The 15,703-nt window shown below is 46.0% G+C and overlaps 1 long non-coding RNA gene across 1 annotated transcript in view; it reads left to right on the top strand.

Annotated features, from left to right (window-relative positions):
• Positions 1 to 14,913, top strand: part of LOC139059129 (uncharacterized) — a 129,737-nt gene extending 114,824 nt beyond the window's left edge. Inside the window, exon 3 of the long non-coding RNA XR_011513943.1 lies at positions 14,782 to 14,913. This is a non-coding gene — a long non-coding RNA (uncharacterized lncRNA). The remainder of the gene's footprint in view (positions 1 to 14,781) is intronic.
• The last annotated feature ends 790 nt before the right edge of the window (positions 14,914 to 15,703 follow it).

Below are 15,703 nucleotides of genomic sequence, written 5' to 3'. Positions count from 1 at the left end.
ATAGCGACCAGCCAAATGATGGTCGGAAATGCGGAAATGAAAGGGTTGAGGTCTTTCCGCCTCGTTTCGGTAGTGGCGCAGTCGAAACGTCTCACTGATGGCACAGCGATGTTTCCTAGACTATTCCACGGCTTGTAGGGCTCACTGAGATAAATGGCACTTCGCGATAAAAGAAAGCACGATCGTATTATTTGATGCCAGCATGGTCGAATGCGCTTTTTTTTGCATGGGCATTTCGGTAAAACACACTTCACTAGAGAACGACAAAGAGCCAGTAACACACGTTAAACGATAACTGCTCTTGCAGATCAATAATGTGTGAGTGCACTCTTCTTAACTTTCGTCAAAAGATTGCAGAAAGAATGGGAGAAGGGTCACCTGAAGTGTTTCACTAAGTGAAGCTTTATCCTTCTCGGCCAATTCGATCGCAGCGTTTTGCCTTTTCGCGCGTTTACTTGCCTTTGGAAGCGCTTTCGAAGTCGATGACTGTTAAGAGCCCTGGTCGGCGAAGTCGCCTTTTGAGTAAACCTACTTAGACTCGCAACCACTTGTAAGTCTGAGGGAGCTTCAGTAATAGTAGGATGGAGATGGAGTTTCGATGCGCTGAGGTGTGTCGACGTGTGCGTCAGTCTGAGCGTAGTTAGCGATGCAGACAACTTGCCCGAGTAATTCTTGCAATTCCACGTGTTCTTGAACCCATAGAAAGGACATACGTGGCGAAGCCGACATAATCCGGATTATCTGTACTTACTATCGGGTTCTGTTGGAACCTGTTAACCTGAGCGAGTACCTTAAAAAAATTGCGTTCGGTAAAGTAAATGCTAATGTTTCTAGTTCGCGTGCTCATGACAAGAAAAATGGTTGACCTATATTTGTGAAAATATATGTTTGGTCGAGGATCTAGAGTTTCTACACTAGTTTCACCTGTTTCTACACCTATATTCTCTGGAATACTCATTTTCGCACTGTGCTTTGCATAAAGTTTATGCCACTAAGCATGTTCTTGTCACCAAGCGACAGAGAACATTCGGGAATCTGGGCTACGCTGAAATACAGTGGTGCGCAACACAAAATTCAGAATGAACACAATACAGTGCAATGCTTCGTCCAAATATTGCCGGAAAACGTTTTTCGGGAAACATGGCACTCGCCTAAGCGCCGTACGTACGGTGGTCCGTTCATCGTGGTTTGAATAGCGTTGGGCTTTGGGCAGTCGTCACAGCTTCAAATTTCACTGAAAACAACAAAAACGGGATTATAAAAGAAAGACAATGTGCGAGACCTTTTAGAATATACAACCGAAATTCCGGACTGGGAGTTTGACTTAACTCCGAAACCGCGAGTGTCAGTGTGACCGCGTTGTCGTCATTCTTAGACTGTGGCCCTGGTCCTGATGATTGCGATGTCTGAATTCAGGATGTGTAAACATCCCTGTGATTTTTTTCATACCTATATAAGGCGGTGAGCTCTTGCAAATCTCCGAGGAAGCTCGCTTCGGTGTATCCTGAGTGCTAATAATTAACTGAAAGCCGTCTAAAGACAGTGTGCAGTGTATAGCCAGACAACTATTTGAAACAAGAACTTAAAGTAACGCATTCGCAGTAACGCAGTGTTAAACGTTATCTTGTTATCTTATCACAGAACACACAGTGGGGCGTGCTTGCTAGAGGCGTTGTTGTGCGCCGAAAATCTTATCCTGCGAGAAGGTTACAGCTGTCATTGCCTCACACGATGCATCGCATGATGCCGGAAGTGTGAATTTTTAACAGTTCTGAGGCACTGCGTGCGAAAATACCAAACTGATTATAAGAAACGCAGTAGTAGAGGACTCCGGTTATTAATTGTTTAGAAACAATATATACATTTGACAGGAAAGGGAAAGCGAGAAATAAGCTGGCAACTGGCCTGCCGATTGGGCACAACGCCTGCCTACTCTTCAGAAAGGAGGATACAGAAATATAGAAATGGAAGATAGGAAGGGAGCAACAATACATAGGACATGCATGGTCCCAGGAGCCTTTCCTCCGAGAGCGCTCTGTTATCTATTAGGCTGAGTCTAGCTTGTAGAGCACATCATTGAGCGTCAAATCATGGGCCTCATCTTTCACAGTCTCATCACAGCCGCACGGAAGTTGTTGATTTGCTAGGTGGACCGCTTGTGTTCACGTGTATCGTCTGGACGATGCGCTGCCTTAAGGCGGGTTTACCTCTGCACACTCTGCGTCAGTTGTCCATGCGGACAAATTTACATGGCGTTTATTTTGCAGGAATAGCATAAACGCAACATACCGCCCCTTCGATTTACATTTGTTCCTCTTGTCCGCAAGCGTTGTGATGTCTAGTTGTGGCGTTTGCTTTATTGGAGACCTCAAACGAGTCATGCTTTCCGACGTAGCTTTTCCCCTCTGCCGTGCTCCCTCCTATTTATGCGAGCTGCCACGAGCGAAGAATGTCAAGGTTCATGGTGTTAAACAAAACACAGCACTGACACAAGAGACGAAAAAAAGGAAATGACCATTAACCTCATCCAACCAGCCCAGTTTGCCGTGCTAATGGTAAGGCTCGTTCACTCATTTCGTGGCTGCGTCAGCTCTACCCATATGATATTTTCGCTCATTACCTCATCACTACCATTCTATCTACGTTCCTTCTGGACTTTTGAGCACAAGCCAGCGTTTTACACAGTAACACTATAGACTGAAGGTGGCTGAGCAGGGCTCCTTGAGGGATCCTCAGGTTGCAGGTGGCATATCATGCTGCTTAGCGAGGCTGGACAGCTGTCGGATGATGTCTAGGGCTAACGAATGGGCACAGCAACTGCTGCAGAAACTTCCCGCATAACATAGAATATTGGGTAGAAATTATAGCGCATGTTGGAAGAAGGGGTTATGTCGATTGATTCTATAATTTTAACGAAAAAGAAGCGCACGCAAATTAAGGCTCTAGGAAGTTCATGCACCAGCGTACGTCCAAAATGACACTGAATTTGAAGAGCTTTATGAAGTGGCTTGTAGCAATAAAAAATATTGGAAAGCAATATAGTTGGACATGGAAGCCTATAATAAAAGAATCAAATAAACAGGCTATGGGACCAACACTTGAAGAAGTAGAGAAAATAGGTAAGGAAAAAATGGTGCTTAGCAGTTGATTCATAACTTCCAAAACCGATAAACAGGAAGTGAATAACCTATAGGTGACAGTTATCCCAACATTTGGACGATTGATGAGATAATTAACGCATGGAGTTGCATGATGGAGGAATCAACGAGGGACACAAGAACTCAATTCGGCATATGAAAGACTACATGTATCTGGTCAAGAATAAGCAGGCTGTGTCATCAGAAACCTTGCGGATGGAATAAGCGCCGTAGCGAAACACTTCACTGAGTCGTACAGCATACGGAAGAGCCAAGTAACCATAATTAGATGTCAATGAAAAGAAGCGGGACTTCCTTGCTTAGATTAGGATGCGGCTAGAACCACTTTGCAAGAAATGTTCAGGGAAAGTTCAGCAGGAAAATATGAAACAACAATAATTCTGATAAAATGTAGCACTAGGTATGTATTCGTAAAGTTTGTTGCACGATTTATACGCAATACCTCATGACTTCAGGTATACAAGAACCCACGGAGAATGCCTGATTAATATAGGAGAGCCTTCGCGCCTTGCTCAAGAAAGGAGACGTTGCAAAAATTCAGAATTATGGGCTCTTTAGATTTGTTTTAATTTTGTACAAGGTATTTATTGAAGTAACTTTAACAGAATCCGGGCAAGACTTGGCTTCCTTCAATACATTTATACTTGGTCAATCAGTTAATTGAGAAGTCTGCAGAATATAAACAAATCTCTATATACAGCAGTTAGATATGGCGAAAATGTATTTCATGCACTAGACATAGCATCACGCATGAAGGCATTGTGCAGTAACGAGTAAAGGAAGCATGCGTTATTTTATTCCAAAATATCTACGGAGTTTCCACACCGATTCTCATTTTTCCAAAACAGAAAAATATTTATTTTTCTTCAACTGCGAAGCTTTTCTTTCGAGGAACCCGTATGGGTTTTCTTTGTAGTAATTGCTATGGTTGGGTGGTTGTCTCATTATCCCTTTGTTAGAAAACTATGCATTCACTGGTGTATCAGCCAAGCCAGTGTATGCAACGTTATTCGCGGCATACTTGTTCGACATGAAGTCACTTCGACAAAAATTACATTAGAGAATATTCGCCAACTTGCGTTTGCAGAGAACGTTGCCATATGCAGTAAATCTGGCAACAACTCGCGAGAGGTAACGAAAAAAAATGAAATATTGATTGACAGTTTACCTCTAGAACTTGTGCTAGAAAGTACATTTCGGTGAAGGTGACCTCAGGGAACAGCATTCAGAAAATAACTCAGCAGACGAAGAAAAATATGTTAGACTGCTTACGGCAGACAACCTCATGTCCTAAATGGCATCTTAGAGGTAAAATAATACAACCACTGCATTCTACCAGTTTATAGGGATGAAACTTGGAGGACAATAAAAGTGTGTGAGAAGAATTTGAACACTGCGCAACCAGCGGGGGAATGAAAAATGAGCGGGACTTTAGGCTTAACTACAGGTGCCGGTTTTACGATTAGAGAGAGAGAGATTATGTGTGGCTGACGTTTTAGTTCATAGAGGAGGAAGCGGAGCTGCATAGGCCATGTGATGTGTACAGCGAATGTACGATGATCTTTAGAGCAACGTAATATATAGAGACAACCGTCAAGGACGACAGGAAATTAGGTGATGCAATAAAATAAGGAAATTAGCACGAATGGGATGGAAATAGTTGATGCAAGAACGCGAATAATTGACAATCGCTGACGTGATGACGATAATAAGCCCTACAAATTAAACAACCCAACCTCATTTTTCGGTTTGAGGTTCCCCTGTTTGTCTTGCTACTCTCATGACTTTTTGTTAATTCAGTTTATTTTCGAGCATCATATAGATTATATTGTTGCACAATGCAACAAACGTTCGAAACATCGGTTGAGGAAGAAACCGCTGGGAAGGAAAACGAAGAGGTGCATCTGGGCTCTTGGTGATAGCTGGCTGCAAACTTGGCCTTTGGTGGGCCTCCTATTGTAGGTACATTCTATAAATAGTCTATTTTGTGGGCTTTTCTCCACTCGTAACGATGTTAGAGGAAACTATTCAATAAAAAAAAAGCAAGAACATTTTTTCTCACGCTGTTAGCGTTCTTTGGGAAGAGTCTTTTTATTCAGGGTGTGGCTGTGCTGTAATGAATAAGAGATATTCGTAAAGCTTTCGACAGAATGTTTCTTTCAATGGGCACTTCGGAAGTACTTCAAGAGCGCCCTCCGCCATGGCCGAGTTATGATGTTGAAGGTTATCCTAACCTGTCAGTTCGGTAGAAGTGTGTTCAAATCTTGTTCATTAGACTAAGCAATGGTCTGTGCGGACGTATCACTTACAAAGCATTCAGTGACAGCGCATTTTCGCCACGGCAGTGTGAGAAATATACGTAAGGTTGTATACCTTATATATTCTAGATGTATGCGTGAGGGCATTCCTTGGCGGGCTACTACCTCATAATATGCATTGCTTGTTGCACTTATCACGCAGTGTGTGTGCCGAACTGAATGCGAAGGTACTGACGCTATTTTTGCGACTTACACACTTCATCACCGCGGCGACCCCGAGTTACCTCACCACTTGCTAGCATTTCTAGACACACAACCGAGATCCGCGTTCGTTTACTCGGACCTTTACTATAGGGGCCCGAAAAAACCCGCGCGTTCTCCCGACACAATAGCTTTCTTGCTGGTGATACGACCCGCTCCACTGGCGCGCGGAGTACTTTCGTTTCCATTATTGTACATTTTTGTTCTCTTGATTCCGAGGGCAATACAGGGTGCGACGCAAGCGCTCACACGCACACCAGTTGTCCTCCTCGAAGTAGCTACTTTCTCCACGCAGGCGCGACGTGCGGACCCGCGTTTCTCGCGAGCGTTTCCTCCGCGCGGCGGGAAAAAAACAGCCGCGTGTTGGCGCCCGGCGGCTTGGAACGGCCGCGGGGCGCCTCGGTCTGGCCGGGCCCGGACGCTCTCCGAACCGGGAAGTGCGGAAGAAGGCGAGAGAAAGAAAAGTGATTTGCCGGATAAGGAAGCGGCGCCGCGCCGCGATGAGGCACAAAAGCAAAGAGGAAGAACTAGGCCTCGGCCCCCCTCCTGATCTCGACGCTCCACTGCCCGGGGCCGTCGAGGGACGGAGGAGCGAGCGAGCGAGGGAGGGAGGTTCGATGTTCGGGAAAGCGGGCATTACGACGCTCCGAGCGACAAACTGGCGTTTCGTGTCCGCGTGCCGTTCGAGGAGCAGCCCGCATTGTCGCCGTGGTTCTTCGACGCCCGGTTGGAAGAGGAAGGGTTCCTCTAGAGACGTAGAGCCAATGAGTCATAAGCACGCCGCACGGCTCCATCAGCGCCCAACACGGAGCCGGTATTTTTTGGGCCGCGAATGGCGCTGCGCTACGATGCGGTCGTGTATAAACAAAGGGGTTTCTAGCTTTGTACGGCCCCCCAGTATTGCTGCCGCTGGGAGCTGCGAGCACGTGAGACACACGTTAAGCCGAAGATGCTGTGTGCTTATCACGCGCTCTCGAAATTACCCCTCGAATCAGCGCTGTGGCCGCAGCGGAAAGAGTTATTGTGTGACTGTCAGTTGCTATCTGCATCGCTTTGCCACGAATCATAGGCTCGAGACACAGAATTCTAGCCAGTTGGCCGTACCGTTAGTAGTCAGATTATTTGCCCCCTTAGATCCATAGTAATAACCTTATGTACATCCGAGGTGCGGTTCACGCAATCCTTGTACGGCACCATAGGAACACGTATCGGTAAGAATAATTCTAGCGAAACTGGACATGTCTCTACCAAGTATCTGCAATCCTGGAGTCTCCTAGACACGCTATCCGTGCAATAAGTGCGCACTTTCGTAGTTCGCTAGTTGGTCATGACCGCAATCTAGTTTCCGCTGAGAGTTGCACTCTATCTAGAGCACGATGATTTTCGAGTAGTCGTCTTGGTTTTCCTTTGCGAAGCATGATTAATGCGCTGTAAGAAATGGCGTTCATCGTGTTCTCTTGGGGAGGTATACTGTAATGGACGTGTCCATATAGTGGACATGTCCAGTGGACATGTCCACTTCGTCTGCTGCTGAAGCGCTGATTGGCTGTGGCGCCTGGTTCCTGATGAGGTGCAGCCCCGCCCAACCAATCACAAGTTCAGCAGCAGGCTAAACGGACATGTCCACTAGGTGGACTCTTACAGAATACTTTCCCTGCTTCCATCTATTCGCCTTCGATGCCCTCATCCCAGGCTCTCGTAAACAGAAAGTGCAGTGCCTAGATGCAGTCAATGTAAGACTGTTTAACAGACCTAGTGATATAACTAAATATTTTTTAAAGCTGAAAACGTTTTTTTTTCAGAATATATGCGTACTTTATTAAAAAATAATTTTACTTTCGACGCAGTGACCAAGCAACAAAAAGCATTACATAGCAAATAAGGACAAGCAACCTATTGTTTTTATATCATAGTGACTTCTACCGCGCCTGCTTAAAACCTTGAAGGCATAAACTTGCTTGATGCAATACCCCTCTTAAATTTTTCACCATTCAATGGAAGGCTTTCAACGGAGGGTTCGGAAACCTATACGAGCGAAACATTTTTGCCAACAAAATTTACTTTTAGTACAACTTGACGTAACATTCGTAAATTCGTAAAACGAGTCCGAATTCGTAAAGCTTACGATAAATTCAGGAGAGTTGACAAAGGTTCTATAACTTACTAATGATATGTTGCAATGTTATGAACTTAATTTGTGTCTCCCATGCTTCCTATACGATACCACGTTCAGTTTTGTGTACCTCGCGTTTACCCGCCCTGTGTGCTTAGTGGCTTTGGCATTGTGCTGCTAAACACATGGTCGCGGGATTAAATACCGGTTGCAGTGGCCGCGTTTCAACGGGGAAAAATGCAAGAACACCCTTGTACCAGCGATGGGGTGCTCGTTGAGAACCTCCTGATATGAAAATTAATCCGGAGTGTCCCACTACGGGGTGCGTCATAATCGACCATGGTATTGCCACAGAAAACCCTATACTTTTTTCTTTCCACACCGAATTTGAGTGGCGATGAGAATGACCCATTCCAGTAGGTGCGACTGTGAACATATGAACAGAATGGTAGCCTGCAGCTGATTTCTATAGGGATTTCCGTGCGATAACGCTCATGAAGCGTCCCACGTGGTCAAAATTAGACCCCCATTACGGCTTGCCACATAATCAGAACTTGGTTTGGTTTTGTAATGTAAGACGATAGAATGTATTTTAAAAGGTTTCTGAGAGACCTTAGAACTCTTAACGTCAACTATCGCTCTCTAACCTCCAGCCATGACGAATCGAAGTTTTTTTGCAGTGGTCGTCAATTCTACGACAGCGTCCGTTTCACGAATATTGGGAATGGCTCGCCGCTAAGCGTAATTCTAAAGGGAGAGTTGAACAAATGCAGACTTCCGCACTTCATACTTACATCCCTCGTGCGCCAAAGTCACTCTCCCAAATAAAGAGGCTATAGCAACCACTTTCCTGCGCCCACGGCGGCTTCCACCGTGGCTCCCTTCGCCTCGATTTCAAGCGCGCATCATGGCGCACCGTCCACTGCACGTAATACTCCCCAAGATCAAGAGTGGTCGTGGCGTCTCTGCCACGGCCGCACTCGGGTAATCCAGCCGAGCCCGCCCGCCGAAAACAGGTCGCAGGGGTCGAATCGGTTGCGACGGGGCGAGGCGATTGCCGGGTCACTGCCGGACGCACGCCCGGCTTTTGTGCGTTCCTCCTCTCACGAGCTGCACTCTCTCTCTCTCCCACCCTGGACCTCCTTAGCTGTTTAACTTTTCCTGCACTCAACGGGTCGGGTCGGCGCTCATCGCTTTTCCGTGCGGAACGTCGGCACGAGCGACCGGGCCTACCGGTGCTCTTTGAGCGCGACCGCCATTTTTGCTCCTAGGCCATTATTCTTTTCGAGGACCTTGCGTGGGCCATTTGCAAGCCTCATTGTTTAGGCCGCTGCTGAGAGCATCCTTAATGAGACCGCTCTCATCTCGTTAACCGCCCCGACCTGCAGTTATACACGGTGTACGACAGCGTCGTCACGCGTCGAAAGGGCTTTCACACGCCGTGTCTTGTTTAGCATCGCAGCTCGTCACGTGTCGTTGGTGCCTGGAATACTTGGCCTTAATTTCTGCATTGACGGTTTTCCTCGAACAGTTCCGCGATGCCGGCGAGATTTCGGCGTTTGCTTAAAGGTGGTATGTGAAGGAGGCCACCTTGCTTTTGATGCCGATAAGAACTGCGCGCGACATGCAACATGCTTTAATGTTAGGAAAACCTTGAACACTGCCAACTATAGAGTACGCGGAAATATATCTAGGGGGAACTCTAGCGCTAGTGTGTACGGCAGCTGCCGGTATTGTGATTCATCTATCATGGCAATCGTGAGCAGTACGTGGTTTCCCCAGCTTCGTCCTTCGTACTTCCACTGTCATTGCGAATTTAAACAACGACCATTTTGAACGGAACATTTCGTTATAAATGCAATAACTCGCAATGATTGGACATGAGCGCTGAGTCTAATTGCGTTGCAGTCTGAAGGAAACTGCGAATTCTTGAACACTTGTAACTGTAAAGTGCTAGAAATAGCCCCACAAGATCGTTTGAAGTCATGGGAGCAAGAAGGTTACACATACCCATGTACTCGCCGTCGTTCTCATGGGATTTCCCGGATCGCAACGCCAGACTCCCCTATAGTAATATTTTAAAGAAAGTATATGCTATTGGCAATTGACAGCGTTAGATATTGAACTCGCCTTCTGTTGTGGTGGAGATTAGACCAACCAATGTGCTCAACATTATTCCTGTACTCACAATGTACTCACCAAGTTTCCTTTAGTAAAATTTGTAGAGCACTCTATGCTACTGACTGCGCTAGATTGTGTGCTTACCCGCTGTGATGGCCATACTAGAGCGCTACGATGTTGTCCTGAATAGTGCGAGGATACTTAGGTTGATTTCCCACGCGACATCATGTACCCTGTTTTTGGATGCGCATTGGAGAACCCCATTTCGCGAAGGTAAAGCTGAGCTCTCCATCATGGCGCCTCTCATACTACCTGTGTCACATTGGCATGTTAAATTACATCAGTAAAATCTGCACTCCTTGATTAACATGCAAAGGAATAAATATTCGCAGAAATGTAGAAGATGAAATGAGTAAGTAGATCACCGATTTATATTCCCTTCTGATCGCCAAGTTATACGAAGGCACAAATAGTATATGAACACGACAGCAAACTGCATACTGCATGGAGAAATGTATTGGGCGAAGTTTCCTTCGGGCATCTTCCCAAAACTTTCGTATCCATTCCTAACGATTTCTAACCGACGACGACTTATTATGGGCGTACTTCGTTCGGACCCCACATCCCGTGCCCTTTCCGCACTCTTACCTTTTGCGGATGTCAAGTCAGCCTTGAACGGCTGGTGCATTTGACTAAATGTTAGTTCACCCACGTGGTTTATGACGAATGCACGTAGCAGCAAACAATTCAGTTGTGCGGAAATTGTCAGCACGGAGTCTTTCGACAGTAGCAGTAGCAGTTGCGTTTCCCTGATAACCGAAAAAAAGTACGATGAACTACTAACTAATAAAAATTTCATGCTTCCTTTTAAGCAACGAAAAAGGACGCAACAGGCAGCGCGTCGCCAAAGACTGAGAGTGATGTTTACAAATCGGCTCTGAAAACCTGATCTTGACATGGTCTTTACGCTAGGTTACTTAATTTAGCGCTCGAAACGGTTTATTGAGGAGAAGGCAAATATACATAAAATTACAAGCCTTATTCAAGTTGATGCTACGAACAAGTTGTCTCGTTCACGTAGACAACCTCGCTTATAACTTGATTCATTTTATCTCGGACACCTGGGTGCGGATCCTTATTGCTAGTGCTTATGTGTGTTAGTAGGTTGTACTGTAGATGGCGTTCTTATAAGTTTGTTCCACCTAACAAGGCTTTCGAACAAGCGGGAAGAAGCTATACAGTCGGCATGATTTGTCGCTAAGCTACCGCAGGAGCTTCCTTCGTCCATGCGTCCGCGCGTAGCGTGTGGAAGATTACCACACTTTTGTTTTTCACATCGGCTTTGCGAAAGCGTTAGACCCTGTGAATTCTTGCTTTCTTAGAACTAAGCAAAACGTTACCCGAGCCACGATACAGCTACTCTTGGTTTACGAGCATATTCTATACATCGCTATGCTTCCCGCTTCGCTTTTAAGGATGCTTTTTTTTTCCTAGTATGCTTGTTTGGATCTCGCATCTGGGCACTCGGTCATCCTGGATACAACGCCTTCCTCTGCCCCTCGAGGCAGAGATCCCTCCCCCCCCGTCCCCCCCCTCCACCCCAAGAACAAAATCAGCCTGATTTCATGGCCGGGCGAAATCGTAATGCCGCTATTTAAATAGAATGCCGCGAGTCGATACGGCACAAACCGCAGCGCTCATTTTTCGTTGTATGAAAGACAAATAAGCCTTTTTTGAATTTTTATGAAACCACATGTGCAATGATAAAGCATAAAGTGCATCGGCTGAGCATGCTCAGAGGTCGAAAGCCGCAGGCGACGCTTTGTAAGAACTTCTATTGTTAGCACGACGGTGTGAGCGAGAAATATATGGTCGTCGAAGGGAAGGCAGCGACACAATGCGTTTTCATTTGTTTCACTGCAACCGCTAGATCAGCACGATCCACTTTCAGGTTGTCTTAAAATAAAAGAAAAATGAAATATTTAAATGTGATGTGACAAACCGCAATGAACGCATTAGCTGCTTTACAGCGAGTGAGCTCAGGCGCAAGAGCCCCACCGAGAGGCGAATTAAGCAGGAAGAAAAATGATAAAGCTATTTGGTTTAATTATCACGATACCTAGTCGCGAAAAAGTTAGCTTACATTAGGTGTTCCACTGAACTTAAACCTGCCTCGCACACCGTACCCGTCTTTCGCCTCTTCTCAACACGCGCAGTTCTCTCACTCGCCTCTTTTGTTCAACTTTACTTTTGTCACTCTGGCAATTTCACTATCTGCAGAAATGCAGTATTGTCACAAATCAAACAACCATGCTCTGCGCCAAAAAACAAAAGTAAACAGAGATGTCACTTCCTTAAACTGTGCTTCTTAAATTCTGGGGTTTTACCTGACAAAACCACGATTTGATTATGAGGCGCGCCGAAGTGAGGGACTCCGGATTAATTTTGACCACTTGGGGTTCAGCGTGCACCCAATGCACAATATACGAGGTTTTTTTTTTTAATTCAGAGTTCCTACAGTAAGTCGTGTCTCGTAAGCAGACTATGTTTCGCGCACGTAAAAATAATCGATTTTAATTTGGTTTAACCGCTTCAGAAATAGGTGAAATGAAAGGTTCAAAATTTTTTTTTTGCGTGGAAGGTACATGCGTAACGATAATACTGTGCTCCCTATGTATGTTCATTACAGGCCATCAACGCTACACTATTACAGCAGGTTCATCGCGTAGGTGGCTCAAGATAAGTCGCAGAATATGTATGAGAGCAAGGCTCACGTGGGTACTCGCAGCTATACTCGGAAACGCACAACACACTATCTATCACTTATGGACGCTTTTATCCTCTCCGTTCCAGGTTATCGGCGTGGCTAAAGCGCATTCAGTCTAAGATGCGTCACCCACCTGAAAGTTCTTAATGTTATTAAGATTATCTGGGAACTTCCCCCGAGTTGGCGGTATTTGTGTACGTCCGCGGCTCATATACATCCTGCCAACTACAATCACTATGCAGTCTACGACCGAATGATTAGAGCACCGGGCTGCTGTTTTGAGGGAACGAGTTTCGAAAGCAACCCTCGGAACAACGTAGGTTAAAAAAAATGGCTGTGGCTTAGGTAAGGTTAAGACCAGGATGCGAAGCATGCTAGCCTTTATTTTAGTTGTTGAACCACTGTTTAGCCTGGTGAACTGCTGTTGCTTGGCTATATTTGGTTCGGCTAGACGAAGAAACAACTCATGCATTACTTCTTCGCCTTCAAGAGTGGAACGCGACAGCGTTCCCGTCGACCCGCCAAGGGGTGTAAGACAATGGGCTACAGGGCAGCGACTACGCGCCCCGCATTGGACGCGGGTGAGCGTCGAGCAAAGCAGCGTTCGGCGCGGCAACGAAATGTGCGCCTGAGCAAGAGACGCACGCCTTAGAAACAGCTCGTTTCTAAGGCAACACCGCATTCACTAGAGGCGCTTTTGTACCGCTTTGAAGCATCGTACTCGTGGCTCAGTGGTAGCGTCTCCGTCCCACACTCCGGAGACCCTGGTTCGATTCCCACCCAGCCCGTCTTGCAAGAGTTGAGCCAAAGCCACTTCTCCTCTGTCGTGACGTCACGGTGTCGCGTGATTTCATGGCGACACCGCCGCGCCTGAGGAGCTGGGTTGAGCTCTCGTAATATGCTTCGCATAAAAAAAATAAATTATGGGGTTTTACGTGCCAAAACCACTTTCTGATTATGAGGCACGCCGTAGTGGACGACTTCGAAAATTTCGACCACCTGGGGTTCTTTAACGTGCACCTAAATCTAAGTATACGGGTGTTTTCGCATTTCGCCCCCATCGAAATGCGGCCGCCATGGCCGGGATTCGATCCCGCGACCACGCGCTCAGCAGCCCAACACCATAGCCACTGAGCAACCACGGCGGGTAACAACGTAGGTTACTAAGTATGTAGTGTTCTTCAACAAACCTCCATGACGCCATCTTGCGTCACTATGTATATGCGTATTCGCCATTCTTCAAGGACGCTCTTTCACCCTAACTTCGGTCACTGGGTATGTGGCACTGTGTATGTGCCTCTATTTAGTGAACCTCTTTGACACGAACTTTAGTTACTGGGTACGTGCTGTTTTTGAATACCCCTCTGTCACAGGAACTGGGGTCACTGGGGTTTGTGGCTTACATGAAAAGGAGCTCGTCGATGAATAGGGGAAGATGGCCCACAATAATGCCATGTAAGTTACAATCCCGCTTTCTCGACCAGGCACTAATTGTACCCTATTGTAATACCCTATTGTACGAAAACGCTAGAACATACTGGGCACTGCTGACTCACCCTCATCGACGCCTTCATATACTTTACCCAGACATCTAAATGAAATTACCCCCCACGACCAGAAGAGTTCCGCTAGCTGGCTACACAGGCTATAAGTAGGTGTGATGTTCACTCGGCGATACCTATACTTTATTGGCCGCGCGGACAGTCCGAACTGAGAGGGCTACGAATTATTTAAGACTATAGAACACGTTTAGTGCATATGCCCGCGATTAGCTGTGCAAAGAGCATTATTAGTACATTTGTTCCATTTAGCATTCAACATTTGTATGAAATGATTCTCGTGGGACCTTGGCCCGATTCTTGTTGGCGTTACGTTCTAAAGGCTCTCATCATATTCTTGCACGAAAGCGGTCTAGATTTGAAACCTTGAAGAGGTTTTCCTGCTTGAGTTCCCTTACCACCATCTTCACCCTCATCACCAATACCTCTCTTTCTCAGGCTTTACTCCTGTCTCCTTTCCCCAATGCTCAGTAGCAGGTCACAACTTTGATTCAGGCCAACCTCGCACCTTTTATATCGTAATAAATGTCTTTCTGTTTTCTAGGTATGTGGAGCTTTTCAACTAACTTTCTTGATGCCAGTTTGGGTTACTGGCTATGTGCCGTTCTTTGATGATGCTCTTTCACGCCGACTTGGGACACTTCGCATATCCCGCTCTTCAATAAAGCTCTTCGATGCCATCCTGGTTTACATGGTATGTGCCGCCTTTCACAATAATCATCTTACAAAATATCTCAAGAATTGCCAACCAACAATAAGGGAATTTGCTAATAGCATTAACATCGTGAATTATCTCTAGAGGCTGACTCAAATAACAACATTCTCTTGATATCTGCAATATATCGCAGTAGGAGACCTTTTTATTATTTGGCCATGAACACTGCCAGTGGGTTTAGGAGATCTTCAATGTATGGTGCGCTTCCAGCACAGGCGTTGCAGGAGCACCGTCGAGGTGGTCGAGTAACAGGAGGCACCGCATGTAGACATGCACTCTGTAGAAGCACTTACACGGAAAGTGCGAGTGCTTGAGCTCACCAAGATGGCTGGAACTATCAAAAGCCCTTCCAGACATCGTTTGCAGAGTTTCGATACCACACGAATCCCAACTTCTTGGCATAACTACAAAACTATACTACATAAAGTATTATAGCACTATGGTGCACTCATACGCGCACCCTGCCATAATTAGGTCTGCCGTAATAACATTACTTGCAGTTAGTTCGCGTTTTTGCTCCGTGAAAGAATATAATCGATGGGATAATGAGGAAATACAACAATAAGGCATACTGTGTCAGGAGAGTTCACAGGCAAGAGAAAGATTTGTTTTTTTCTTCTTGTTGAAGGAATCACGAGTGATCATTCCGGAGTGGAGCTGGGGCAATGGCAGTGTTGCTACTATCACTTCACTGGCTTCGCTGACGTACTAGATGTTGGTCAGCAGGAATGACAACTGTCAATGGCCTCAC

The sequence above is a fragment of the Dermacentor albipictus genome, chromosome 4, assembly GCF_038994185.2.
Source record: "Dermacentor albipictus isolate Rhodes 1998 colony chromosome 4, USDA_Dalb.pri_finalv2, whole genome shotgun sequence".
NCBI classification, from domain to species: domain Eukaryota; kingdom Metazoa; phylum Arthropoda; class Arachnida; order Ixodida; family Ixodidae; genus Dermacentor; species Dermacentor albipictus.
The sequence above is the reverse complement of the archived record's forward strand: the minus strand, read 5'-3'. Positions and strand labels throughout refer to the sequence as shown.